Source organism: Oryzias latipes, chromosome 13 (genome assembly GCF_053564925.1).
Source record: "Oryzias latipes strain Hd-rR chromosome 13, Olatipes_Hd-rR_3.1".
Classification (NCBI taxonomy): domain Eukaryota; kingdom Metazoa; phylum Chordata; class Actinopteri; order Beloniformes; family Adrianichthyidae; genus Oryzias; species Oryzias latipes.
Genome location: NC_136249.1, coordinates 2,694,802 through 2,721,361, shown reverse-complemented (window position 1 = coordinate 2,721,361; position 26,560 = coordinate 2,694,802). Strand labels below are relative to the sequence as shown.

The window sequence follows — 26,560 nt, the reverse complement described above, 5'->3', positions numbered from 1 at the left end:
ACAATTTGATGACTTGGGTCTTGACTGACGGTCATAATACCATCTGCTTGTGATGCTCATCAAGGAAGTCCTATAATGATTTGATCCACTTGGAAATTTCTTCTTTTGTGTGTTGTTGTCAAAAGACAAAACAGGCTTAGTTTTTTAATCTCTTGAACCATTGTGAATGTCTTTAAGCAAGCACTGAATTCTGTAGACAGCATGAAGACAGACTTGGAACTCAACTGTGGCATTTCACAGCTGTCATAAAAACAGTCTTTGGCCAGTATGGGGATTGAACCCACGACCTTGGCGTTATTAGCACCACGCTCTAAACCAGCTGAGCTAACTGACCCCAGAAAGTTTCACTTTTTGTTGGTACAACGGTTTTGGTAGACACATGATCAGGAAGTTTTTTTAGAACAGGAGCAGTGTTAGAAAAAAGTCAAATCTTCTGACGTCTTCAATTTAAGAAGGGAACATCCTGTTTCTGCCCAGGTTCGAGCTGGGGTCCTTTTGTGTGTAAGACGAACGTGATAACCACTACACTACAGAAATCTTAATGGGTATCAGATTTGCTCATGGAACTTTAGGGATAGTTTATAGAAAATCAGGGAGAAACGTGTGAAATTTGTGCTGATTTAACCTGTTTACCATTTTATCATGAGGTTCAAATTACTCTTCTTTTGAATGTGAACCATGTGTTCTAGCCTTTACATGATGATTTAGTTGCATAATCACGAGTATTATCATCTTAGAATAGATGGACAATACTATTCACGTACATTTGTTTTGCGTCATTGTTAGCTGACCGCTTGTCGTCACAGGATTTTTAGTAGTCACGTTTTGAGCAAAGGAATCTGGTAGCATTATGTAAATTGTCATATCACCACAAGGTCTTTTATTGTTTTGCACTAAAGAGTAATGTTTCTGCCCAGTTTTGAGCTGGGGACCTTTCGCGTGTTAGGCGAATGTGATAACCACTACACTACAGAAACCTATGTGTCTGGAGAGAAAAAATAACACAATTTGTTGGAGGCCTTATAGAAAAGTAGGGCCAAACTATGTCTGAAGGCCCAGAATTGCTGACGCTACAATATGTATGTGACCTTTACACTAATAAGTTTGTTTACAACATGAATGAGTGACCTATTAAATGGGTTCAGGTACCCAAGGAATTAGAATCTCCAAACAACAATTTGATGACTTGGGTCTTGACTGACGGTCCTAATACCATTTGCTTGTGATGCTCATCAAGGAAGTCCTATAATGATTTGATCCACTTGGAAATTTCTTCTTTTGTGTGTTGTTGTCAAAAGACACAACAGGCTTAGTTTTTTAATCTCTTGAACCATTGTGAATGTCTTTAAGCAAGCACTGAATTCTGTAGACAGCATGAAGACAGACTTGGAACTCAACTGTGGCATTTCACAGCTGTCATAAAAACAGTCTTTGGCCAGTATGGGGATTGAACCCACGACCTTGGCGTTATTAGCACCACGCTCTAAACCAACTGAGCTAACTGGCCTCTGAAAGACTTACTGCTTTTTGGTACAACGGTTTTTTTAGACATGATCAGGAACTTTTTTTTAGAACAGGAGCAGTGTTAGAAAAAAGTCGAATCTTCTGACGTCTTCAATTTAAGAAGGGAAAATCCTGTTTCTGCCCAGGTTCGAGCTGGGGTCCTTTCGTGTGTGAGACGAACGTGACAACCACTACACTACAGAAACCTTAAAGGCTACCACATTTGCTCATGGAACTTTAGGGATAGTTTATAGAAAATCAGGGAGAAACATTGTGTGAAATTTGTGCTGATTTAACCTGTTTACCATTTTATCATGAGGTTCAAATTACTCTTCTTTTGAATGTGAACCATGTGTTCTAGCCTTTACATGATGATTTAGTTGCATAATCACGAGTATTATCATCTTAGAATAGATGGACAATACTATTCACGTACATTTGTTTTGCGTCATTGTTAGCTGACCGCTTGTCGTCACAGGATTTTTAGTAGTCACGTTTTGAGCAAAGGAATCTGGTAGCATTATGTAAATTGTCATATCACCACAAGGTTTTTTATTGTTTTGCACTAAAGATTAATGTTTCTGCCCAGTTTTGAGCTGGGGACCTTTCGCGTGTTAGGCGAATGTGATAACCACTACACTACAGAAACCTACGTGTCTGGAGAGAAAAAAAAAACACAATTTGTTGGAGGCCTTATAAAAAAGTAGGGCCAAACTATGTCTGAAGGCCCAGAATTGCTGACGCTACAAAATGTATGTCAACTTTTACACTAATAAGTTTGTTTACAACATGAATGAGTGACCTATTAAATGGGTTCAGGTACCCAAGGAATTAGAATCTCCAAACAACAATTTGATGACTTGGGTCTTGACTGACGGTCCTAATACCATCTGCTTGTGATGCTCATCAAGGAAGTCCTATAATGATTTGATCCACTTGGAAATTTCTTCTTTTGTGTGTTGTTGTCAAAAGACAAAACAGGCTTAGTTTTTTAATCTCTTGAACCATTGTGAATGTCTTTAAGCAAGCAATGAATTCTGTAGACAGCATGAAGACAGACTTGGAACTCAACTGTGGCATTTCACAGCTGTCATAAAAACAGTCTTTGGCCAGTATGGGGATTGAACCCACGACCTTGGCGTTATTAGCACCACGCTCTAAACCAGCTGAGCTAACTGGCCTCTGAAAGACTTACTGCTTGTTGGTACAACGGTTTTGTTAGACATGATCAGGAACTTTTTTTTAGAACAGGAGCAGTGTTAGAAAAAAGTCGAATCTTCTGACGTCTTCAATTTAAGAAGGGAAAATCCTGTTTCTGCCCAGGTTCGAGCTGGGGTCCTTTCGTGTGTGAGACGAACGTGATAACCACTACACTACAGAAACCTTAATGGCTACCACATTTGCTCATGGAACTTTAGGGATAGTTTATAGAAAATCAGGGAGAAACATTGTGTGAAATTTGTGCTGATTTAACCTGTTTACCATTTTATCATGAGGTTCAAATGACTTTTCTTTTGAATGTGACCCATGTGTTCTAGCCTTTACATGATGATTTAGTTGCATAATCACGAGTATTATCATCTTAGAATAGATGGACAATACTATTCACGTACAATACTATTGACGTACAATTGTTTTGCGTCATTGTTAGCTGACCGCTTGTCGTCACAGGATTTTTAGTAGTCACGTTTTGAGCAAAGGAATCTGGTAGCATTATGTAAATTGTCATATCACTACAAGGTCTTTTATTGTTTTGCACTAAAGAGTAATGTTTCTGCCCAGTTTTGAGCTGGGGACCTTTCGCATGTTAGGCGAATGTGATAACCACTAGACTACAGAAACCTACATGTCTGGAGAGAAAAAATAACACAATTTGTTGGAGGCCTTATAGTAAAGTAGGGCCAAACTATGTCTGAAGGCCCAGAATTGCTGACGCTACAAAATGTATGTCAACCTTTACACTAATAAGTTTGTTTACAACATGAATGAGTGACCTATTAAATGGGTTCAGGTACCCAAGGAATTAGAATCTCCAAACAACAATTTGATGACTTGGGTCTTGACTGACGGTCCTAATACCATTTGCTTGTGATGCTCATCAAGGAAGTCCTATAATGATTTGATCCACTTGGAAATTTCTTCTTTTGTGTGTTGTTGTCAAAAGACAAAACAGGCTTAGTTTTTTAATCTCTTGAACCATTGTGAATGTCTTTAAGCAAGCACTGAATTCTGTAGACAGCATGAAGACAGACTTGGAACTCAACTGTGGCATTTCACAGCTGTCATAAAAACAGTCTTTGGCCAGTATGGGGATTGAACCCACGACCTTGGCGTTATTAGCACCACGCTCTAAACCAGCTGAGCTAACTGGCCTTAGAAAGTTTCACTTTTTGTTGGTACAACGGTTTTGGTAGACATGATCAGGAACTTTTTTTTTAGAACAGGAGCGGTGTTAGAATAAAGTCGAATCTTCTGACATCTTCAATTTATGAAGGGAAAATCCTGTTTCTGCCCAGGTTCGAGCTGGGGTCCTTTCGTGTGTAAGACGAACGTGATAACCACTACACTACAGAAACCTTAATGGCTACCAGATTTGCTCATGGAACTTTAGGGATAGTTTATAGAAAATCAGGGAGAAACATTGTGTGAAATTTGTGCTGACTTAACCTGTTTACCATTTTATCATGAGGTTCAAATTACTCTTCTTTTGAATGTGACCCATGTGTTCTAGCCTTTACATGATGATTTAGTTGCATAATCACGAGTATTATCATCTTAGAATAGATGGACAATACTATTCACGTACATTTGTTTTGCGTCATTGTTAGCTGACCGCTTGTCGTCACAGGATTTTTAGTAGTCACGTTTTGAGCAAAGGAATCTGGTAGCATTATGTAAATTGTCATATCACCACAAGGTTTTTTATTGTTTTGCACTAAAGATTAATGTTTCTGCCCAGTTTTGAGCTGGGGACCTTTCGCGTGTTAGGCGAATGTGATAACCACTACACTACAGAAACCTACGTGTCTGGAGAGAAAAAAAAAACACAATTTGTTGGAGGCCTTATAGAAAAGTAGGGCCAAACTATGTCTGAAGGCCCAGAATTGCTGACGCTACAAAATGTATGTCAACCTGTACACTAACAAGTTTGTTTACAACATGAATGAGTGACCTATTAAATGGGTTCAGGTACCCAAGGAATTAGAATCTCCAAACAACAATTTGATGACTTGGGTCTTGACTGACGGTCCTAATACCATTTGCTTGTGATGCTCATCAAGGAAGTCCTATAATAATTTGATCCTCTTGGAAATTTCTTCTTTTGTTTGTTGTCAAAAGACACAACAGGCTTAATTTTTTAATCTCTTGAACCATTGTCAATGTCTTTAAGCAAGCACTGATTTCTGTAGACATTATGAAGACAGACTTGAAACTCAACTGTGGCATTTCATAGCTGTCATAAGAAACAGTCTTTGGCCAGTATGGGGATTGAACCCACGACCTTGGTGTTATTAGCACCACGCTCTAAACCAGCTGAGCTAACTGGCCTCTGAAAGACTTACTGCTTGTTGGTACAACGGTTTTGTTAGACATGATCAGGACTTTTTTTTTTTTTAGAACAGGAGCGGTGTTAGAAAAAAGTCGAATCTTCTGACGTCTTCAATTTAAGAAGGGAAAATCCTGTATCTGCCCAGGTTCGAGCTGGGGTCCTTTCGTGTGTAAGACGAACGTGATAACCACTACACTACTGAAACCTTCATGGCTACCAGATTTGCTCATGGAACTTTAGGGATAGTTTATAGAAAATCAGGGAGAAACTGTGTGAAATTAGTGCTGATTTAACCTGTTTACCATTTTATCATGTGGTTCAAACGACTTTTCTTTTGAATGTGACCCATGTGTTCTAGCCTTTACATGATGATTTAGTTGCATAATCACGAGTATTATCATCTTAGAATAGATGTACAATACTATTCACGTACAATACTATTGACGTACATTTGTTTTGCGTCATTGTTAGCTGACCGCTTGTCGTCACAGGATTTTTAGTAGTCAGGTTTTGAGCAAAGGAATCTGGTAGCATTATGTAAATTGTCATATCACCACAAGGTCTTTTATTGTTTAGCACTAAAGAGTAATGTTTCTGCCCAGTTTTGAGCTGGGGACCTTTCGCGTGTTAGCCGGATGTGATAACCACTACACTACAGAAACCTTAATGGCTTCCAGATTTGCTCATGGAACTTTAGGGATAGTTTATAGAAAATCAGGGAGAAACATTGTGTGAAATTTGTGCTGACTTAACCTGTTTACCATTTTATCATGAGGTTCAAATTACTCTTCTTTTGAATGTGACCCATGTGTTCTAGCCTTTACATGATGATTTAGTTGCATAATCACGAGTATTATCATCTTAGAATAGATGGACAATACTATTGACGTACAATTGTTTTGCGTCATTGTTAGCTGACCGCTTGTCGTCACAGGATTTTTAGTAGTCACGTTTTGAGCAAAGGAATCTGGTAGCATTATGTAAATTGTCATATCACCACAAGGTCTTTTATTGTTTTGCACTAAAGAGTAATGTTTCTGCCCAGTTTTGAGCTGGGGACCTTTGGCGTGTTAGGCGAATGTGATAACCACTTCACTACAGAAACCTACGTGTCTGGAGAGAAAAAAAAACACAATTTGTTGGAGGCCTTATAGAAAAGTAGGGCCAAACTATGTCTGAAGGCCCAGAATTGCTGACGCTACAAAATGTATGTCAACCTGTACACCAGGGGTCGGGAACCTATGGCTCGCGAGCCATATATGGCTCTTTTGATGGTCACATGTGGCTCGCAGACAAATCTTTAATTATAGTTTTTTTTTTTCATTAGACCAGTCCTTCTCGGGCGCGATGCGATGTCAGAGGCGCGCAGTAGTAGCGGTGCTTGGAGAGAGAAATCTGCGCCAGCGCTATCAGTTACTATTATCTATTATTTCACAGAGTTTGTACCAGCTGGAAACCTGTGAATTGACGTGCCTAAAACTGCGCGCTCCCGTCTCTGAGAAAGAGCGCGCAGATGCGGGGACGGGATGTGTGAGGGAGAAAGCAGAGGGTGGGGGTGAGGGGTTGTGGGGACAGGCAGCAGGTGAATCGCGCAGGGATTGTAAAAACGTAAAACCCGTCACTCACTGCAGCGTGTGAGTGTGTGTTTGGCTCCCCGTCTGCATGTGAGCAGTCTTTGTCACATCTACAGAACATTCAGACCTACGATGACGTTTAAAGTCTCAACGCCTGAACGAAGCAGAAACTCACCACGTATCAACCAGACTAGACCATCAGCAAAACTACCACGAGAAATACTCATCATTTATTAGCAACAGAATAACAATGTTATTAAAAAGAATCCACAGACTTATTTTACTTTAAAAATGTTAAAATTAAATCAAATGCACACATTCATTTGTATATTTAGTTTTAAACAAATTGTCGCGGACTGAGTTGGATGGCTGTTGGGCCGCGTTAAAAGTTCTGGAGTTCATTGAACGCGTCAAGCAGAGATCTGATTGGCCCTCAGTTCTGTCGCTCAGCCTGTTGTTAGGTAGTTTGGACCAATGGGGTTCAGCTATGGGCCGAATAAGGGAAATGGGAGGGCTGCAGCGGGAGCAGGGGAATATAAAGTTGGGAGAAGCGCTCTCGTGTCGGCGGGAGAGATTCAGGAGTTGCTGAATTAATTGAAGGGCGTTTGTTGCGGTCTGCAGTAATCGGAAGTCTCCGTGCCTCAGTGTGGGGAAAGGACACTACATTATTGTATGGCTCTTTCGAAATTAAATTTCAAAATATGTGGCATTTATGGCTCTCTTGGCCAAAAAGGTTCCCGACCCCTGCTGTACACTAACAAGTTTGTTTACAACATGAATGAGTGACCTATTAAATGGGTTCAGGTACCCAAGGAATTAGAATCTCCAAACAACAATTTGATGACTTGGGTCTTGACTGACGGTCCTAATACCATTTGCTTGTGATGCTCATCAAGGAAGTCCTATAATAATTTGATCCTCTTGGAAATTTCTTCTTTTGTTTGTTGTCAAAAGACACAACAGGCTTAGTTTTTTAATCTCTTGAACCATTGTGAATGTCTTTAAGCAAGCACTGATTTCTGTAGACAGCATGAAGACAGACTTGAAACTCAACTGTGGCATTTCATAGCTGTCATAAGAAACAGTCTTTGGCCAGTATGGGGATTGAACCCACGACCTTGGCGTTATTAGCACCACGCTCTAAACCAGCTGAGCTAACTGGCCTCTGAAAGACTTACTGCTTGTTGGTACAACGGTTTTGTTAGACATGATCAGGACTTTTTTTTTTTTTTAGAACAGGAGCGGTGTTAGAAAAAAGTCGAATCTTCTGACGTCTTCAATTTAAGAAGGGAAAATCCTGTATCTGCCCAGGTTCGAGCTGGGGTCCTTTCGTGTGTAAGACGAACGTGATAACCACTACACTACTGAAACCTTCATGGCTACCAGATTTGCTCATGGAACTTTAGGGATAGTTTATGGAAAATCAGGGAGAAACATTGTGTGAAATTTGTGCTGATTTAACCTGCTCACCATTTTATCATGTGGTTCAAACGACTTTTCTTTTGAATGTGACCCATGTGTTCTAGCCTTTACATGATGATTTAGTTGCATAATCACGAGTATTATCATCTTAGAATAGATGTACAATACTATTCACGTACAATACTATTGACGTACATTTGTTTTGCGTCATTGTTAGCTGACCGCTTGTCGTCACAGGATTTTTAGTAGTCAGGTTTTGAGCAAAGGAATCTGGTAGCATTATGTAAATTGTCATATCACCACAAGGTCTTTTATTGTTTAGCACTAAAGAGTAATGTTTCTGCCCAGTTTTGAGCTGGGGACCTTTCGCGTGTTAGCCGGATGTGATAACCACTACACTACTGAAACCTTCATGGCTACCAGATTTGCTCATGGAACTTTAGGGATAGTTTATAGAAAATCAGGGAGAAACATTGTGTGAAATTTGTGCTGACTTAACCTGTTTACCATTTTATCATGAGGTTCAAATTACTCTTCTTTTGAATGTGACCCATGTGTTCTAGCCTTTACATGATGATTTAGTTGCATAATCACGAGTATTATCATCTTAGAATAGATGGACAATACTATTCACGTACATTTGTTTTGCGTCATTGTTAGCTGACCGCTTGTCGTCACAGGATTTTTAGTAGTCACGTTTTGAGCAAAGGAATCTGGTAGCATTATGTAAATTGTCATGTCACCACAAGGTCTTTTATTGTTTTGCACTAAAGAGTAATGTTTCTGCCCAGTTTTGAGCTGGGGACCTTTCACGTGTTAGGCGAATGTGATAACCACTACACTACAGAAACCTACGTGTCTGGAGAGAAAAAAAAACACAATTTGTTGGAGGCCTTATAGAAAAGTAGGGCCAAACTATGTCTGAAGGCCCAGAATTGCTGACGCTACAAAATGTATGTCAACCTGTACACTAACAAGTTTGTTTACAACATGAATGAGTGACCTATTAAATGGGTTCAGGTACCCAAGGAATTAGAATCTCCAAACAACAATTTGATGACTTGGGTCTTGACTGACAGTCCTAATACCATTTGCTTGTGATGCTCATCAAGGAAGTCCTATAATAATTTGATCCTCTTGGAAATTTCTTCTTTTGTTTGTTGTCAAAAGACACAACAGGCTTAGTTTTTTAATCTCTTGAACCATTGTGAATGTCTTTAAGCAAGCACTGATTTCTGTAGACAGCATGAAGACAGACTTGAAACTCAACTGTGGCATTTCATAGCTGTCATAAGAAACAGTCTTTGGCCAGTATGGGGATTGAACCCACGACCTTGGCGTTATTAGCACCACGCTCTAAACCAGCTGAGCTAACTGGCCTCTGAAAGACTTACTGCTTGTTGGTACAACGGTTTTGTTAGACATGATCAGGAACTTTTTTTTTTTAGAACAGGAGCGGTGTTAGAAAAAAGTCGAATCTTCTGACGTCTTCAATTTAAGAAGGGAAAATCCTGTTTCTGCCCAGGTTCGAGCTGGGGTCCTTTCGTGTGTAAGACGAACGTGATAACCACTACACTACAGAAACCTTAATGGCTACCAGATTTGCTCATGGAACTTTAGGGATAGTTTATAGAAAATCAGGGAGAAACATTGTGTGAAATTTGTGCTGACTTAACCTTTTTTACCATTTTATCATGAGGTTCAAATTACTCTTCTTTTGAATGTGAACCATGTGTTCTAGCCTTTACATGATGATTTAGTTGCATAATCACGAGTATTATCATCTTAGAATAGATGGACAATACTATTCACGTACATTTGTTTTGCGTCATTGTTAGCTGACCGCTTGTCGTCACAGGATTTTTAGTAGTCACGTTTTGAGCAAAGGAATCTGGTAGCATTATGTAAATTGTCATGTCACTACAAGGTCTTTTATTGTTTTGCACTAAAGAGTAATGTTTCTGCCCAGTTTTGAGCTGGGGACCTTTCGCGTGTTAGGCGAATGTGATAACCACTACACTACAGAAACCTACATGTCTGGAGAGAAAAAAAAACACAATTTGTTGGAGGCCTTATAGAAAAGTAGGGCCAAACTATGTCTGAAGGCCCAGAATTGCTGACGCTACAAAATGTATGTCAACCTGTACACTAACAAGTTTGTTTACAACATGAATGAGTGACCTATTAAATGGGTTCAGGTACCCAAGGAATTAGAATCTCCAAACAACAATTTGATGACTTGGGTCTTGACTGACGGTCCTAATACCATTTGCTTGTGATGCTCATCAAGGAAGTCCTATAATAATTTGATCCTCTTGGAAATTTCTTCTTTTGTTTGTTGTCAAAAGACACAACAGGCTTAGTTTTTTAATCTCTTGAACCATTGTGAATGTCTTTAAGCAAGCACTGAATTCTGTAGACAGCATGAAGACAGACTTGGAACTCAACTGTGGCATTTCATAGCTGTCATAAGAAACAGTCTTTGGCCAGTATGGGGATTGAACCCACGACCTTGGCGTTATTAGCACTACGCTCTAAACCAGCTGAGCTAACTGGCCTCTAAAAGACTTACTGCTTGTTGGTACAACGGTTTTGTTAGACATGATCAGGAACTTTTTTTTTTTTAGAACAGGAGCGGTGTTAGAAAAAAGTCGAATCTTCTGACGTCTTCAATTTAAGAAGGGAAAATCCTGTTTCTGCCCAGGTTCGAGCTGGGGTCCTTTCGTGTGTAAGACGAACGTGATAACCACTACACTACAGAAACCTTAATGGCTACCAGATTTGCTCATGGAACTTTAGGGATAGTTTATAGAAAATCAGGGAGAAACATTGTGTGAAATTTGTGCTGACTTAACCTGTTTACCATTTTATCATGAGGTTCAAATTACTCTTCTTTTGAATGTGAACCATGTGTTCTAGCCTTTACATGATGATTTAGTTGCATAATCACGAGTATTATCATCTTAGAATAGATGGACAATACTATTCACGTACATTTGTTTTGCGTCATTGTTAGCTGACCGCTTGTCGTCACAGGATTTTTAGTAGTCACGTTTTGAGCAAAGGAATCTGGTAGCATTATGTAAATTGTCATGTCACTACAAGGTCTTTTATTGTTTTGCACTAAAGAGTAATGTTTCTGCCCAGTTTTGAGCTGGGGACCTTTCGCGTGTTAGGCGAATGTGATAACCACTACACTACAGAAACCTACGTGGCTGGAGAGAAAAATAACACAATTTGTTGGAGGCCTTATAGAAAAGTAGGGCCAAACTATGTCTGAAGGCCCAGAATTGCTGACGCTACAAAATGTATGTCAACCTGTACACTAACAAGTTTGTTTACAACATGAATGAGTGACCTATTAAATGGGTTCAGGTACCCAAGGAATTAGAATCTCCAAACAACAATTTGATGACTTGGGTCTTGACTGACGGTCCTAATACCATTTGCTTGTGATGCTCATCAAGGAAGTCCTATAATAATTTGATCCTCTTGGAAATTTCTTCTTTTGTTTGTTGTCAAAAGGCACAACAGGCTTAGTTTTTTAATCTCTTGAACCATTGTGAATGTCTTTAAGCAAGCACTGATTTCTGTAGACAGCATGAAGACAGACTTGAAACTCAACTGTGGCATTTCATAGCTGTCATAAGAAACAGTCTTTGGCCAGTATGGGGATTGAACCCACGACCTTGGCGTTATTAGCACCACGCTCTAAACCAGCTGAGCTAACTGGCCTCTGAAAGACTTACTGCTTGTTGGTACAACGGTTTTGTTAGACATGATCAGGAACTTTTATTTTTTAGAACAGGAGCGGTGTTAGAAAAAAGTCGTATCTTCTGACGTCTTCAATTTAAGAAGGGAAAATCCTGTATCTGCCCAGGTTCGAGCTGGGGTCCTTTCGTGTGTAAGACGAACGTGATAACCACTACACTACAGAAACCTTAATGGCTACCAGATTTGCTCATGGAACTTTAGGGATAGTTTATAGAAAATCAGGGAGAAACATTGTGTGAAATTTGTGCTGACTTAACCTGTTTACCATTTTATCATGAGGTTCAAATTACTCTTCTTTTGAATGTGACCCATGTGTTCTAGCCTTTACATGATGATTTAGTTGCATAATCACGAGTATTATCATCTTAGAATAGATGGACAATACTATTCACGTACATTTGTTTTGCGTCATTGTTAGCTGACCGCTTGTCGTCACAGGATTTTTAGTAGTCACGTTTTGAGCAAAGGAATCTGGTAGCATTATGTAAATTGTCATGTCACCACAAGGTCTTTTATTGTTTTGCACTAAAGAGTAATGTTTCTGCCCAGTTTTGAGCTGGGGACCTTTCGCGTGTTAGGCGAATGTGATAACCACTACACTACAGAAACCTACGTGTCTGGAGAGAAAAAAAAACACAATTTGTTGGAGGCCTTATAGAAAAGTAGGGCCAAACTATGTCTGAAGGCCCAGAATTGCTGACGCTACAAAATGTATGTCAACCTGTACACTAACAAGTTTGTTTACAACATGAATGAGTGACCTATTAAATGGGTTCAGGTACCCAAGGAATTAGAATCTCCAAACAACAATTTGATGACTTGGGTCTTGACTGACGGTCCTAATACCATTTGCTTGTGATGCTCATCAAGGAAGTCCTATAATAATTTGATCCTCTTGGAAATTTCTTCTTTTGTTTGTTGTCAAAAGACACAACAGGCTTAGTTTTTTAATCTCTTGAACCATTGTGAATGTCTTTAAGCAAGCACTGATTTCTGTAGACAGCATGAAGACAGACTTGAAACTCAACTGTGGCATTTCATAGCTGTCATAAGAAACAGTCTTTGGCCAGTATGGGGATTGAACCCACGACCTTGGCGTTATTAGCACCACGCTCTAAACCAGCTGAGCTAACTGGCCTCTAAAAGACTTACTGCTTGTTGGTACAACGGTTTTGTTAGACATGATCAGGAACTTTTTTTTTTAGAACAGGAGCGGTGTTAGAAAAAAGTCGAATCTTCTGACGTCTTCAATTTAAGAAGGGAAAATCCTGTTTCTGCCCAGGTTCGAGCTGGGGTCCTTTCGTGTGTGAGACGAACGTGATAACCAGTACACTACAGAAACCTTCATGGCTACCAGATTTGCTCATGGAACTTTAGGGATATTTTATAGAAAATCAGGGAGAAACATTGTGTGAAATTTGTGCTGACTTAACCTGCTTACCATTTTATCATGAGGTTCATATTACTTTTCTTTTGAATGTGAACCATGTGTTCTAGCCTTTACATGATGATTTAGTTGCATAATCACGAGTATTATCATCTTAGAATAGATGGACAATACTATTGACGTACATTTGTTTTGCGTCATTGTTAGCTGAACGCTTGTCGTCACAGGATTTTTAGTAGTCACGTTTTGAGCAAAGGAATCTGGTAGCATTATGTAAATTGTCATATCACCACAAGGTCTTTTAATGTTTTGCACTAAAGAGTAATGTTTCTGCCCAGTTTTGAGCTGGGGACCTTTCGCGTGTTAGGCGAATGTGATAACCACTACACTACAGAAACCTACGTGTCTGGAGAGAAAAAATAACACAATTTGTTGGAGGCCTTATAGAAAAGTAGGGCCAAACTATGTCTTAAGGCCCAGAATTGCTGACGCTACAAAATGTATGTCAACCTTTACACTAATAAGTTTGTTTACAACATAAATGAGTGACCTATTTAATGGGTTCAGGTACCCAAGGAATTAGAATCTCCAAACAACAATTTGATGACTTGGGTCTTGACTGACGGTCCTAATACCATCTGCTTGTGATGCTCATCAAGGAAGTCCTATAATGATTTGATCCACTTGGAAATTTCTTCTTTTGTGTGTTGTTGTCAAAAGACAAAACAGGCTTAGTTTTTTAATCTCTTGAACCATTGTGAATGTCTTTAAGCAAGCACTGAATTCTGTAGACAGCATGAAGACAGACTTGGAACTCAACTGTGGCATTTCACAGCTGTCATAAAAACAGTCTTTGGCCAGTATGGGGATTGAACCCACGACCTTGGCGTTATTAGCACCACGCTCTAAACCAGCTGAGCTAACTGACCCCAGAAAGTTTCACTTTTTGTTGGTACAACGGTTTTGGTAGACACATGATCAGGAAGTTTTTTTAGAACAGGAGCAGTGTTAGAAAAAAGTCTAATCTTCTGACGTCTTCAATTTAAGAAGGGAAAATCCTGTTTCTGCCCAGGTTCGAGCTGGGGTCCTTTTGTGTGTAAGACGAACGTGATAACCACTACACTACAGAAATCTTAATGGGTATCAGATTTGCTCATGGAACTTTAGGGATAGTTTATAGAAAATCAGGGAGAAACATTGTGTGAAATTTGTGCTGATTTAACCTGTTTACCATTTTATCATGAGGTTCAAATTACTCTTCTTTTGAATGTGAACCATGTGTTCTAGCCTTTACATGATGATTTAGTTGCATAATCACGAGTATTATCATCTTAGAATAGATGGACAATACTATTCACGTACATTTGTTTTGCGTCATTGTTAGCTGACCGCTTGTCGTCACAGGATTTTTAGTAGTCACGTTTTGAGCAAAGGAATCTGGTAGCATTATGTAAATTGTCATATCACCACAAGGTCTTTTATTGTTTTGCACTAAAGAGTAATGTTTCTGCCCAGTTTTGAGCTGGGGACCTTTCGCGTGTTAGGCGAATGTGATAACCACTACACTACAGAAACCTACGTGTCTGGAGAGAAAAAATAACACAATTTGTTGGAGGCCTTATAGAAAAGTAGGGCCAAACTATGTCTGAAGGCCCAGAATTGCTGACGCTACAATATGTATGTCAACCTGTACACTAATAAGTTTGTTTACAACATGAATGAGTGACCTATTAAATGGGTTCAGGTACCCAAGGAATTAGAATCTCCAAACAACAATTTGATGACTTGGGTCTTGACTGACGGTCCTAATACCATTTGCTTGTGATGCTCATCAAGGAAGTCCTATAATGATTTGATCCACTTGGAAATTTCTTCTTTTGTGTGTTGTTGTCAAAAGACACAACAGGCTTAGTTTTTTAATCTCTTGAACCATTGTGAATGTCTTTAAGCAAGCACTGAATTCTGTAGACAGCATGAAGACAGACTTGGAACTCAACTGTGGCATTTCACAGCTGTCATAAAAACAGTCTTTGGCCAGTATGGGGATTGAACCCACGACCTTGGCGTTATTAGCACCACGCTCTAAACCAACTGAGCTAACTGGCCTCTGAAAGACTTACTGCTTTTTGGTACAACGGTTTTTTTAGACATGATCAGGAACTTTTTTTTAGAACAGGAGCAGTGTTAGAAAAAAGTCGAATCTTCTGACGTCTTCAATTTAAGAAGGGAAAATCCTGTTTCTGCCCAGGTTCGAGCTGGGGTCCTTTCGTGTGTGAGACGAACGTGACAACCACTACACTACAGAAACCTTAAAGGCTACCACATTTGCTCATGGAACTTTAGGGATAGTTTATAGAAAATCAGGGAGAAACATTGTGTGAAATTTGTGCTGATTTAACCTGTTTACCATTTTATCATGAGGTTCAAATTACTCTTCTTTTGAATGTGAACCATGTGTTCTAGCCTTTACATGATGATTTAGTTGCATAATCACGAGTATTATCATCTTAGAATAGATGGACAATACTATTCACGTACAATACTATTCACGTACATTTGTTTTGCGTCATTGTTAGCTGACCGCTTGTCGTCACAGGATTTTTAGTAGTCACGTTTTGAGCAAAGGAATCTGGTAGCATTATGTAAATTGTCATGTCACTACAAGGTCTTTTATTGTTTTGCACTAAAGAGTAATGTTTCTGCCCAGTTTTGAACTGGGAGCCTTTCGCGTGTTAGGCGAATGTGATAACCACTACACTACAGAAACCTACATGTCTGGAGAGAAAAAATAACACAATTTGTTGGAGGCCTTATAGAAAAGTAGGGCCAAACTATGTCTGAAGGCCCAGAATTGCTGACGCTACAAAATGTATGTCAACCTTTACACTAATAAGTTTGTTTACAACATAAATGAGTGACCTATTAAATGGGTTCAGGTACCCAAGGAATTAGAATCTCCAAACAACAATTTGATGACTTGGGTCTTGACTGACGGTCCTAATACCATCTGCTTGTGATGCTCATCAAGGAAGTCCTATAATGATTTGATCCACTTGGAAATTTCTTCTTTTGTGTGTTGTTGTCAAAAGACAAAACAGGCTTAGTTTTTTAATCTCTTGAACCATTGTGAATGTCTTTAAGCAAGCACTGAATTCTGTAGACAGCATGAAGACAGACTTGGAACTCAACTGTGGCATTTCATAGCTGTCATAAGAAACAGTCTTTGGCCAGTATGGGGATTGAACCCACGACCTTGGCGTTATTAGCACCACGCTCTAAACCAGCTGAGCTAACTGGCCTCAGAAAATTTCACTTTTTGTTGGTACAACGGTTTTGGTAGACACATGATCAGGAACTTTTTTTTTTTAGAACAGGAGCGGTGTTAGAAAAAAGTTGAATCTTCTGACGTCTTCAATTTAAGAAGGGAAAATCCTGTTTCTGCCCAGGTTCGAGCTGGGGTCCTTTCGTGTGTAAGACGAACGTGATAACCACTACACTACAGAAACCTTAATGGCTACCAGATTTGCTCATGGAACTTTAGGGATAGTTTATAGAAAATCAGGGAGAAACATTGTGTGAAATTTGTGCTGACTTAACCTGTTTACCATTTTATCATGAGGTTCAAATTACTCTTCTTTTGAATGTGAACCATGTGTTCTAGCCTTTACATGATGATATAGTTGCATAATCACGAGTATTATCATCTTAGAATAGATGGACAATACTATTCACGTACATTTGTTTTGCGTCATTGTTAGCTGACCGCTTGTCGTCACAGGATTTTTAGTAGTCACGTTTTGAGCAAAGGAATCTGGTAGCATTATGTAAATTGTCATGTCACTACAAGGTCTTTTATTGTTTTGCACTAAAGAGTAATGTTTCTGCCCAGTTTTGAGCTGGGGACCTTTCGCGTGTTAGGCGAATGTGATAACCACTACACTACAGAAACCTATGTGTCTGGAGAGAAAAAAAAACCACAATTTGTTGGAGGCCTTATAGAAAAGTAGGGCCAAACTATGTCTGAAGGCCCAGAATTGCTGACGCTACAAAATGTATGTCAACCTGTACACTAACAAGTTTGTTTACAACATGAATGAGTGACCTATTAAATGGGTTCAGGTACCCAAGGAATTAGAATCTCCAAACAACAATTTGATGACTTGGGTCTTGACTGACGGTCCTAATACCATTTGCTTGTGATGCTCATCAAGGAAGTCCTATAATGATTTGATCCACTTGGAAATTTCTTCTTTTGTTTGTTGTCAAAAGACACAACAGGCTTAGTTTTTTAATCTCTTGAACCATTGTGAATGTCTTTAAGCAAGCACTGAATTCTGTAGACAGCATGAAGACAGACTTGGAACTCAACTGTGGCATTTCACAGCTGTCATAAAAACAGTCTTTGGCCAGTATGGGGATTGAACCCACGACCTTGGCGTTATTAGCACCACGCTCTAAACCAGCTGAGCTAACTGGCCTCTGAAAGACTTACTGCTTGTTGGTACAACGGTTTTGTTAGACATGATCAGGAAATTTTTTTTAGAACAGGAGCAGTGTTAGAAAAAAGTCGAATCTTCTGACGTCTTCAATTTAAGAAGGGAAAATCCTGTTTCTGCCCAGGTTCGAGCTGGGGTCCTTTCGTGTGTGAGACGAACGTGATAACCACTACACTACAGAAACCTTAATGGCTACCACATTTGCTCATGGAACTTTAGGGATAGTTTATAGAAAATCAGGGAGAAACATTGTGTGAAATTTGTGCTGATTTAACCTGTTTACCATTTTATCATGAGGTTCAAATGACTTTTCTTTTGAATGTGACCCATGTGTTCTAGCCTTTACATGATGATTTAGTTGCATAATCACGAGTATTATCATCTTAGAATAGATGGACAATACTATTCACGTACAATACTATTGACGTACATTTGTTTTGCGTCATTGTTAGCTGACCGCTTGTCGTCACAGGAATTTTAGTAGTCACGTTTTGAGCAAAGGAATCTGGTAGCATTATGTAAATTGTCATATCACCACAAGGTATTTTATTGTTTTGCACTAAAGAGTAATGTTTCTGCCCAGTTTTGAGCTGGGGACCTTTTGCGTGTTAGGCGAATGTGATAACCACTACACTACAGAAACCTACGTCTCTGGAGAGAAAAAATAACACAATTTGTTGGAGGCCTTATAGAAAAGTAGGGCCAAACTATGTCTGAAGGCCCAGAATTGCTGACGCTACAAAATGTATGTCAACTTTTACACTAATAAGTTTGTTTACAACATGAATGAGTGACCTATTAAATGGGTTCAGGTACCCAAGGAATTAGAATCTCCAAACAACAATTTGATGACTTGGGTCTTGACTGACGGTCCTAATACCATTTGCTTGTGATGCTCATCAAGGAAGTCCTATAATGATTTGATCCACTTGGAAATCTCTTCTTTTGTGTGTTGTTGTCAAAAGACACAACAGGCTTAGTTTTTTAATCTCTTGAACCATTGTGAATGTCTTTAAGCAAGCACTGAATTCTGTAGACAGCATGAAGACAGACTTGGAACTCAACTGTGGCATTTCACAGCTGTCATAAGAAACAGTCTTTGGCCAGTATGGGGATTGAACCCACGACCTTGGCGTTATTAGCACCACGCTCTAAACCAGCTGAGCTAACTGGCCTCTGAAAGACTTACTGCTTGTTGGTACAACGGTTTTGTTAGACATGATCAGGAAATTTTTTTTAGAACAGGAGCAGTGTTAGAAAAAAGTCGAATCTTCTGACGTCTTCAATTTAAGAAGGGAAAATCCTGTTTCTGCCCAGGTTCGAGCTGGGGTCCTTTCGTGTGTGAGACGAACGTGATAACCACTACACTACAGAAACCTTAATGGCTACCACATTTGCTCATGGAACTTTAGGGATAGTTTATAGAAAATCAGGGAGAAACATTGTGTGAAATTTGTGCTGATTTAACCTGTTTACCATTTTATCATGAGGTTCAAATGACTTTTCTTTTGAATGTGACCCATGTGTTCTAGCCTTTACATGATGATTTAGTTGCATAATCACGAGTATTATCATCTTAGAATAGATGGACAATACTATTCACGTACAATACTATTGACGTACATTTGTTTTGCGTCATTGTTAGCTGACCGCTTGTCGTCACAGGATTTTTAGTAGTCACGTTTTGAGCAAAGGAATCTGGTAGCATTATGTAAATTGTCATATCACCACAAGGTCTTTTATTGTTTTGCACTAAAGAGTAATGTTTCTGCCCAGTTTTGAGCTGGGGACCTTTTGCGTGTTAGGCGAATGTGATAACCACTACACTACAGAAACCTATGTGTCTGGAGAGAAAAAATAACACAATTTGTTGGAGGCCTTATAGAAAAGTAGGGCCAAACTATGTCTGAAGGCCCAGAATTGCTGACGCTACAAAATGTATGTCAACCTGTACACTAACAAGTTTGTTTACAACATGAATGAGTGACCTATTAAATGGGTTCAGGTACACAAGGAATTAGAATCTCCAAACAACAATTTGATGACTTGGGTCTTGACTGACGGTCCTAATACCATCTGCTTGTGATGCTCATCAAGGAAGTCCTATAATAATTTGATCCTCTTGGAAATTTCTTCTTTTGTTTGTTGTCAAAAGACACAACAGGCTTAGTTTTTTAATCTCTTGAACCATTGTGAATGTCTTTAAGCAAGCACTGATTTCTGTAGACAGCATGAAGACAGACTTGAAACTCAACTGTGGCATTTCACAGCTGTCATAAAAACTGTCTTTGGCCAGTATGGGGATTGAACCCACGACCTTGGTGTTATTAGCACCACGCTCTAAACCAGCTGAGCTAACTGGCCTCTGAAAGACTTACTGCTTGTTGGTACAACGGTTTTGTTAGACATGATCAGGAACTTTTTTTTTTTAGAACAGGAGCGGTGTTAGAAAAAAGTCGAATCTTCTGACGTCTTCAATTTAAGAAGGGAAAATCCTGTTTCTGCCCAGGTTCGAGCTGGGGTCCTTTCGTGTGTAAGACGAACGTGATAACCACTACACTACAGAAACCTTAATGGCTACCACATTTGCTCATGGAACTTTAGGGATAGTTTATAGAAAATCAGGGAGAAACATTGTGTGAAATTTGTGCTGACTTAACCTGTTTACCATTTTATCATGTGGTTCAAATTACTCTTCTTTTGAATGTGAACCATGTGTTCTAGCCTTTACATGATGATTTAGTTGCATAATCACGAGTATTATCATCTTAGAATAGATGGACAATACTATTCACGTACAATACTATTGACGTACATTTGTTTTGCGTCATTGTTAGCTGACCGCTTGTCGTCACAGGATTTTTAGTAGTCACGTTTTGAGCAAAGGAATCTGGTAGCATTATGTAAATTGTCATATCACCACAAGGTCTTTTATTGTTTTGCACTAAAGAGTAATGTTTCTGCCCAGTTTTGAGCTGGGGACCTTTCGCATGTTAGGCGAATGTGATAACCACTACACTACAGAAACCTACATGTCTGGAGAGAAAAAAAACCACAATTTGTTGGAGGCCTTATAGAAAAGTAGGGCCAAACTATGTCTGAAGGCCCAGAATTGCTGACGCTACAAAATGTATGTCAACCTGTACACTAACAAGTTTGTTTACAACATGAATGAGTGACCTATTAAATGGGTTCAGGTACCCAAGGAATTAGAATCTCCAAACAACAATTTGATGACTTGGGTCTTGACTGACGGTCCTAATACCATTTGCTGGTGATGCTCATCAAGGAAGTCCTATAATAATTTGATCCACTTGGAAATTTCTTCTTTTGTGTGTTGTTGTCAAAAGACAAAACAGGCTTAGTTTTTTAATCTCTTGAACCATTGTGAATGTCTTTAAGCAAGCACTGAATTCTGTAGACAGCATGAAGACAGACTTGAAACTCAACTGTGGCATTTCATAGCTGTCATAAGAAACAGTCTTTGGCCAGTATGGGGATTGAACCCACGACCTTGGCATTATTAGCACCACACTCTAAACCAGCTGAGCTAACTGGCCTCTGAAAGACTTAATGCTTGTTGGTACAACGGTTTTGTTAGACATGATCAGGAACTTTTTTTTTTTTTAGAACAGGAGCGGTGTTAGAAAAAAGTCGAATCTTCTGACGTCTTCAATTTAAGAAGGGAAAATCCTGTTTCTGCCCAGGTTCGAGCTGGGGTCCTTTCGTGTGTAAGACGAACGTGATAACCACTACACTACAGAAATCTTAATGGCTACCAGATTTGCTCATGGAACTTTAGGGATAGTTTATAGAAAATCAGGGAGAAACATTGTGTGAAATTTGTGCTGATTTAACCTGTTTACCATTTTATCATGAGGTTCAAATTACTCTTCTTTTGAATGTGAACCATGTGTTCTAGCCTTTACATGATGATTTAGTTGCATAATATCAAGTATTATCATCTTAGAATAGATGGACAATACTATTGACGTACATTTGTTTTGCGTCATTGTTAGCTGACCGCTTGTCGTCACAGGATTTTTAGTAGTCACGTTTTGAGCAAAGGAATCTGGTAGCATTATGTAAATTGTCATGTCACTACAAGGTCTTTTATTGTTTTGCACTAAAGAGTAATGTTTCTGCCCAGTTTTGAGCTGGGGACCTTTCGCGTGTTAGGCGAATGTGATAACCACTACACTACAGAAACCTACGTGGCTGGAGAGAAAAAAAAAACACAATTTGTTGGAGGCCTTATAGAAAAGTAGGGCCAAACTATGTCTGAAGGCCCAGAATTGCTGACGCTACAAAATGTATGTCAACCTGTACACTAACAAGTTTGTTTACAACATGAATGAGTGACCTATTAAATGGGTTCAGGTACACAAGGAATTAGAATCTCCAAACAACAATTTGATGACTTGGGTCTTGACTGACGGTCCTAATACCATTTGCTTGTGATGCTCATCAAGGAAGTCCTATAATAATTTGATCCTCTTGGAAATTTCTTCTTTTGTTTGTTGTCAAAAGACACAACAGGCTTAGTTTTTTAATCTCTTGAACCATTGTGAATGTCTTTAAGCAAGCACTGATTTCTGTAGACAGCATGAAGACAGACTTGAAACTGAACTGTGGCATTTCATAGCTGTCATAAGAAACAGTCTTTGGCCAGTATGGGGAGTGAACCCACGACCTTGGCGTTATTAGCACCACGCTCTAAACCAGCTGAGCTAACTGGCCTCAGAAAGTTTCACTTTTTGTTGGTACAACGGTTTTGGTAGACACATGATCAGGAACTTTTTTTAGAACAGGAGCGGTGTTAGAAAAAAGTCGAATCTTCTGACGTCTTCAATTTAAGAAGGGAAAATCCTGTTTCTGCCCAGGTTCGAGCTGGGGTCCTTTCGTGTGTAAGACGAACGTGATAACCACTACACTACAGAAACCTTAATGGGTACCAGATTTGCTCATGGAACTTTAGGGATAGTTTATAGAAAATCAGGGAGAAACATTGTGTGAAATTTGTGCTGATTTAACCTGTTTACCATTTTATCATGAGGTTCAAATTACTCTTCTTTTGAATGTGAACCATGTGTTCTAGCCTTTACATGATGATTTAGTTGCATAATCACGAGTATTATCATCTTAGAATAGATGGACAATACTATTCACGTACATTTGTTTTGCGTCATTGTTAGCTGACCGCTTGTCGTCACAGGATTTTTAGTAGTCACGTTTTGAGCAAAGGAATCTGGTAGCATTATGTAAATTGTCATATCACCACTAGGTCTTTTATTGTTTTGCACTAAAGAGTAATGTTTCTGCCCAGTTTTGAGCTGGGGACCTTTCGCGTGTTAGGCGAATGTGATAACCACTACACTACAGAAACCTACATGTCTGGAGAGAAAAAATAACACAATTTGTTGGAGGCCTTATAGAAAAGTAGGGCCAAACTATGTCTGAAGGCCCAGAATTGCTGACGCTACAAAATGTATGTCAACCTTTACACTAATAAGTTTGTTTACAACATGAATGAGTGACCTATTAAATGGGTTCAGGTACCCAAGGAATTAGAATATCCAAACAACAATTTGATGACTTGGGTCTTGACTGACGGTCCTAATACCATCTGCTTGTGATGCTCATCAAGGAAGTCCTATAATGATTTGATCCACTTGGAAATTTCTTCTTTTGTGTGTTGTTGTCAAATGACACAACAGGCTTAGTTTTTTAATCTCTTGAACCATTGTGAATGTCTTTAAGCAAGCACTGAATTCTGTAGAAAGCATGAAGACAGACTTGGAACTCAACTGTGGCATTTCACAGCTGTCATTAAAACAGTCTTTGGCCAGTATGGGGATTGAACCCACGACCTTGGCGTTATTAGCACCACGCTCTAAACCAGCTGAGCTAACTGGCCTCTGAAAGACTTACTGCTTGTTGGTACAACGGTTTTGTTAGACATGATCAGGAACTTTTATTTTTTAGAACAGGAGCGGTGTTAGAAAAAAGTCGAATCTTCTGACGTCTTCAATTTAAGAAGGGAAAATCCTGTTTCTGCCCAGGTTCGAGCTGGGGTCCTTTCGTGTGTAAGACGAACGTGATAACCACTACACTACAGAAACCTTAATGGCTACCAGATTTGCTCATGGAACTTTAGGGATAGTTTATAGAAAATCAGGGAGAAACATTGTGTGAAATTTGTGCTGATTTAACCTGTTTACCATTTTATCATGAGGTTCAAATTACTCTTCTTTTGAATGTGAACCATGTGTTCTAGCCTTTACATGATGATTTAGTTGCATAATCACGAGTATTATCATCTTAGAATAGATGGACAATACTATTCACGTACATTTGTTTTGCGTCATTGTTAGCTGACCGCTTGTCGTCACAGGATTTTTAGTAGTCACGTTTTGAGCAAAGGAATCTGGTAGCATTATGTAAATTGTCATGTCACTAAAAGGTCTTTTATTGTTTTGCACTAAAGAGTAATGTTTCTGCCCAGTTTTGAGCTGGGGACCTTTCGCGTGTTAGGCGAATGTGATAACCACTACACTACAGAAACCTACGTGTCTGGAGAGAAAAAAAAAAACACAATTTGTTGGAGGCCTTATAGAAAAGTAGGGCCAAACTATGTCTGAAGGCCCAGAATTGCTGACGCTACAAAATGTATGTCAACCTGTACACTAACAAGTTTGTTTACAACATGAATGAGTGACCTATTAAATGGGTTCAGGTACACAAGGAATTAGAATCTCCAAACAACAATTTGATGACTTGGGTCTTGACTGACGGTCCTAATACCATCTGCTTGTGATGCTCATCAAGGAAGTCCTATAATAATTTGATCCTCTTGGAAATTTCTTCTTTTGTTTGTTGTCAAAAGACAAAACAGGCTTAGTTTTTTAATCTCTTGAACCATTGTGAATGTCTTTAAGCAAGCACTGATTTCTGTAGACAGCATGAAGACAGACTTGAAACTCAACTGTTGCATTTCACAGCTGTCATAAAAACAGTCTTTGGCCAGTATGGGGATTGAACCCACGACCTTGGCGTTATTAGCACCACGCTCTAAACCAGCTGAGCTAACTGGCCTCTGAAAGACTTACTGCTTGTTGGTACAACGGTTTTGTTAGACATGATCAGGAACTTTTTTTTTTTTAGAACAGGAGCGGTGTTAGAAAAAAGTCGAATCTTCTGACGTCTTCAATTTAAGAAGGGAAAATCCTGTTTCTGCCCAGGTACGAGCTGGGGTCCTTTCGTGTGTGAGACGAACGTGATAACCACTACACTACAGAAACCTTAATGGCTACCAGATTTGCTCATGGAACTTTAGGGATAGTTTATAGAAAATCAGGGAGAAACATTGTGTGAAATTTGTGCTGACTTAACCTGTTTACCATTTTATCATGAGGTTCAAATTACTCTTCTTTTGAATGTGAACCATGTGTTCTAGCCTTTACATGATGATTTAGTTGCATAATCACGAGTATTATCATCTTAGAATAGATGTACAATACTGTTCACGTACAATACTATTGACGAACATTTGTTTTGCGTCATTGTTAGCTGACCGCTTGTCGTCACAGGATTTTTAGTAGTCACGTTTTGAGCAAAGGAATCTGGTAGCATTATGTAAATTGTCATATCACCACAAGGTCTTTTATTGTTTTGCACTAAAGAGTAATGTTTCTGCCCAGTTCTGAGCTGGGGACCTTTCACGTGTTAGGCGAATGTGATAACCACTACACTACAGAAACCTATGTGTCTGGAGAGAAAGAATAACACAATTTGTTGGAGGCCTTATAGAAAAGTAGGGCCAAACTATGTCTGAAGGCCCAGAATTGCTGACGCTACAAAATGTATGTCAACCTGTACACTAACAAGTTTGTTTACAACATGAATGAGTGACCTATTAAATGGGTTCAGGTACCCAAGGAATTAGAATCTCCAAACAACAATTTGATGACTTGGGTCTTGACTGACGGTCCTAATACCATTTGCTTGTGATGCTCATCAAGGATGTTGCGCAAAGCATCTGACTGGTCACGTGATATGGATTGAACAGCTGAGCGGGGTGCGTCATTTATTTAATGGCGACGCACGCACTTCATTCAGGAAAAAGCACCGGCGAGACACAAGCCTTGTCAGTCCGTGCATAAAGCTTGTTTCGTACCTGTGTGCAATTGAGTGGTCCATATTAATTTGTTGAAGAGGCAGCCGGTAAGAAGAGACTTTATCTGGGCGCTAAAATAGCGCGATCATTTGTTTCCTTGTTTGTTTGGTGTGTTGTGGGACCGGAGTGTGCGCTTCGCAAATGTTTGTGTGTACTTCAGGTATCAGTGGGAATTTTCAGCATTAAGGATTAGATGTTTATTTCGTCGGTGTGCTTTGTAACTTTTGTAAATTTACACTGGGAAGTTCTTTATGAATGTGAATTTTTGCTAAATAATGAGATTTTAAAGTAATTCTTGAATAAATTTGGAAATAATACATTAACTTAAATAAGAATGTTATTAAAGTAAATGAGTAATGTTGCTAATTAACTGAGGCACTTTAAACTACATAAATGTTTGTACTTAATGTGTATGTTGAATTTGTAAATATTTATTACTGTTATTGTGTGTGTTTAAGGTTTTTACCTATTGATTGCTGCCAGATCAAATGGAAATTAATTAAAGTTTGGAAATTGATCTCAAGTGGCAGTCTGAGTAAATCGATCTTCAACGTTGGACACTCAGCCCTTTTCAAGTGTGGGAAAATTACACAAAAAAGTAGAAACACTTGACAGTAAAAACCGGATGCAGTAAAAAGCTACAGAGACTGCTACCGGCTAAGATTGGCTGCAAAGGAT

The 26,560-nt window shown here is 39.1% G+C and overlaps 1 protein-coding gene and 46 non-coding genes across 48 annotated transcripts in view; 1 reads left to right on the top strand and 46 right to left on the bottom strand.

The window, feature by feature from the left end:
* The window catches only part of gkup (glucuronokinase with putative uridyl pyrophosphorylase), a 344,724-nt gene that overhangs the window by 301,593 nt on the left and 16,571 nt on the right, over positions 1-26,560 (top strand). The gene's annotated exons all lie outside the window — the stretch shown is intronic.
* trnav-uac (transfer RNA valine (anticodon UAC)) lies at positions 465-537 on the bottom strand. The gene has a single exon. It is a non-coding gene; the product is annotated as a tRNA-Val (tRNA).
* Positions 905-977, bottom strand: trnav-aac (transfer RNA valine (anticodon AAC)). The gene has a single exon. It is a non-coding gene; the product is annotated as a tRNA-Val (tRNA).
* Positions 1,433-1,507, bottom strand: trnai-aau (transfer RNA isoleucine (anticodon AAU)). The gene has a single exon. It is a non-coding gene; the product is annotated as a tRNA-Ile (tRNA).
* trnav-cac (transfer RNA valine (anticodon CAC)) lies at positions 1,637-1,709 on the bottom strand. The gene has a single exon. It is a non-coding gene; the product is annotated as a tRNA-Val (tRNA).
* trnav-aac (transfer RNA valine (anticodon AAC)) lies at positions 2,080-2,152 on the bottom strand. The gene has a single exon. It is a non-coding gene; the product is annotated as a tRNA-Val (tRNA).
* On the bottom strand, positions 2,610-2,684 carry trnai-aau (transfer RNA isoleucine (anticodon AAU)). Its single transcript has one exon. It is a non-coding gene; the product is annotated as a tRNA-Ile (tRNA).
* trnav-cac (transfer RNA valine (anticodon CAC)) lies at positions 2,814-2,886 on the bottom strand. The gene has a single exon. It is a non-coding gene; the product is annotated as a tRNA-Val (tRNA).
* Positions 3,802-3,876, bottom strand: trnai-aau (transfer RNA isoleucine (anticodon AAU)). Its single transcript has one exon. It is a non-coding gene; the product is annotated as a tRNA-Ile (tRNA).
* Positions 4,007-4,079, bottom strand: trnav-uac (transfer RNA valine (anticodon UAC)). Its single transcript has one exon. It is a non-coding gene; the product is annotated as a tRNA-Val (tRNA).
* Positions 4,450-4,522, bottom strand: trnav-aac (transfer RNA valine (anticodon AAC)). Its single transcript has one exon. It is a non-coding gene; the product is annotated as a tRNA-Val (tRNA).
* On the bottom strand, positions 7,717-7,791 carry trnai-aau (transfer RNA isoleucine (anticodon AAU)). The gene has a single exon. It is a non-coding gene; the product is annotated as a tRNA-Ile (tRNA).
* Positions 8,828-8,900, bottom strand: trnav-aac (transfer RNA valine (anticodon AAC)). The gene has a single exon. It is a non-coding gene; the product is annotated as a tRNA-Val (tRNA).
* Positions 9,355-9,429, bottom strand: trnai-aau (transfer RNA isoleucine (anticodon AAU)). Its single transcript has one exon. It is a non-coding gene; the product is annotated as a tRNA-Ile (tRNA).
* On the bottom strand, positions 9,562-9,634 carry trnav-uac (transfer RNA valine (anticodon UAC)). The gene has a single exon. It is a non-coding gene; the product is annotated as a tRNA-Val (tRNA).
* Positions 10,006-10,078, bottom strand: trnav-aac (transfer RNA valine (anticodon AAC)). Its single transcript has one exon. It is a non-coding gene; the product is annotated as a tRNA-Val (tRNA).
* On the bottom strand, positions 10,741-10,813 carry trnav-uac (transfer RNA valine (anticodon UAC)). The gene has a single exon. It is a non-coding gene; the product is annotated as a tRNA-Val (tRNA).
* Positions 11,184-11,256, bottom strand: trnav-aac (transfer RNA valine (anticodon AAC)). Its single transcript has one exon. It is a non-coding gene; the product is annotated as a tRNA-Val (tRNA).
* trnai-aau (transfer RNA isoleucine (anticodon AAU)) lies at positions 11,710-11,784 on the bottom strand. The gene has a single exon. It is a non-coding gene; the product is annotated as a tRNA-Ile (tRNA).
* trnav-uac (transfer RNA valine (anticodon UAC)) lies at positions 11,917-11,989 on the bottom strand. Its single transcript has one exon. It is a non-coding gene; the product is annotated as a tRNA-Val (tRNA).
* On the bottom strand, positions 12,360-12,432 carry trnav-aac (transfer RNA valine (anticodon AAC)). Its single transcript has one exon. It is a non-coding gene; the product is annotated as a tRNA-Val (tRNA).
* On the bottom strand, positions 12,887-12,961 carry trnai-aau (transfer RNA isoleucine (anticodon AAU)). Its single transcript has one exon. It is a non-coding gene; the product is annotated as a tRNA-Ile (tRNA).
* Positions 13,093-13,165, bottom strand: trnav-cac (transfer RNA valine (anticodon CAC)). The gene has a single exon. It is a non-coding gene; the product is annotated as a tRNA-Val (tRNA).
* Positions 13,536-13,608, bottom strand: trnav-aac (transfer RNA valine (anticodon AAC)). Its single transcript has one exon. It is a non-coding gene; the product is annotated as a tRNA-Val (tRNA).
* Positions 14,270-14,342, bottom strand: trnav-uac (transfer RNA valine (anticodon UAC)). The gene has a single exon. It is a non-coding gene; the product is annotated as a tRNA-Val (tRNA).
* Positions 14,713-14,785, bottom strand: trnav-aac (transfer RNA valine (anticodon AAC)). The gene has a single exon. It is a non-coding gene; the product is annotated as a tRNA-Val (tRNA).
* On the bottom strand, positions 15,242-15,316 carry trnai-aau (transfer RNA isoleucine (anticodon AAU)). The gene has a single exon. It is a non-coding gene; the product is annotated as a tRNA-Ile (tRNA).
* On the bottom strand, positions 15,446-15,518 carry trnav-cac (transfer RNA valine (anticodon CAC)). The gene has a single exon. It is a non-coding gene; the product is annotated as a tRNA-Val (tRNA).
* On the bottom strand, positions 15,905-15,977 carry trnav-aac (transfer RNA valine (anticodon AAC)). Its single transcript has one exon. It is a non-coding gene; the product is annotated as a tRNA-Val (tRNA).
* On the bottom strand, positions 16,435-16,509 carry trnai-aau (transfer RNA isoleucine (anticodon AAU)). The gene has a single exon. It is a non-coding gene; the product is annotated as a tRNA-Ile (tRNA).
* Positions 16,644-16,716, bottom strand: trnav-uac (transfer RNA valine (anticodon UAC)). Its single transcript has one exon. It is a non-coding gene; the product is annotated as a tRNA-Val (tRNA).
* On the bottom strand, positions 17,087-17,159 carry trnav-aac (transfer RNA valine (anticodon AAC)). The gene has a single exon. It is a non-coding gene; the product is annotated as a tRNA-Val (tRNA).
* trnai-aau (transfer RNA isoleucine (anticodon AAU)) lies at positions 17,614-17,688 on the bottom strand. Its single transcript has one exon. It is a non-coding gene; the product is annotated as a tRNA-Ile (tRNA).
* On the bottom strand, positions 17,818-17,890 carry trnav-cac (transfer RNA valine (anticodon CAC)). Its single transcript has one exon. It is a non-coding gene; the product is annotated as a tRNA-Val (tRNA).
* On the bottom strand, positions 18,807-18,881 carry trnai-aau (transfer RNA isoleucine (anticodon AAU)). Its single transcript has one exon. It is a non-coding gene; the product is annotated as a tRNA-Ile (tRNA).
* On the bottom strand, positions 19,011-19,083 carry trnav-cac (transfer RNA valine (anticodon CAC)). Its single transcript has one exon. It is a non-coding gene; the product is annotated as a tRNA-Val (tRNA).
* On the bottom strand, positions 20,203-20,275 carry trnav-uac (transfer RNA valine (anticodon UAC)). The gene has a single exon. It is a non-coding gene; the product is annotated as a tRNA-Val (tRNA).
* On the bottom strand, positions 20,662-20,734 carry trnav-aac (transfer RNA valine (anticodon AAC)). Its single transcript has one exon. It is a non-coding gene; the product is annotated as a tRNA-Val (tRNA).
* trnav-uac (transfer RNA valine (anticodon UAC)) lies at positions 21,401-21,473 on the bottom strand. Its single transcript has one exon. It is a non-coding gene; the product is annotated as a tRNA-Val (tRNA).
* trnav-aac (transfer RNA valine (anticodon AAC)) lies at positions 21,844-21,916 on the bottom strand. Its single transcript has one exon. It is a non-coding gene; the product is annotated as a tRNA-Val (tRNA).
* On the bottom strand, positions 22,577-22,649 carry trnav-uac (transfer RNA valine (anticodon UAC)). The gene has a single exon. It is a non-coding gene; the product is annotated as a tRNA-Val (tRNA).
* On the bottom strand, positions 23,020-23,092 carry trnav-aac (transfer RNA valine (anticodon AAC)). The gene has a single exon. It is a non-coding gene; the product is annotated as a tRNA-Val (tRNA).
* trnai-aau (transfer RNA isoleucine (anticodon AAU)) lies at positions 23,549-23,623 on the bottom strand. The gene has a single exon. It is a non-coding gene; the product is annotated as a tRNA-Ile (tRNA).
* trnav-uac (transfer RNA valine (anticodon UAC)) lies at positions 23,756-23,828 on the bottom strand. Its single transcript has one exon. It is a non-coding gene; the product is annotated as a tRNA-Val (tRNA).
* trnav-aac (transfer RNA valine (anticodon AAC)) lies at positions 24,199-24,271 on the bottom strand. The gene has a single exon. It is a non-coding gene; the product is annotated as a tRNA-Val (tRNA).
* trnai-aau (transfer RNA isoleucine (anticodon AAU)) lies at positions 24,727-24,801 on the bottom strand. Its single transcript has one exon. It is a non-coding gene; the product is annotated as a tRNA-Ile (tRNA).
* trnav-cac (transfer RNA valine (anticodon CAC)) lies at positions 24,935-25,007 on the bottom strand. Its single transcript has one exon. It is a non-coding gene; the product is annotated as a tRNA-Val (tRNA).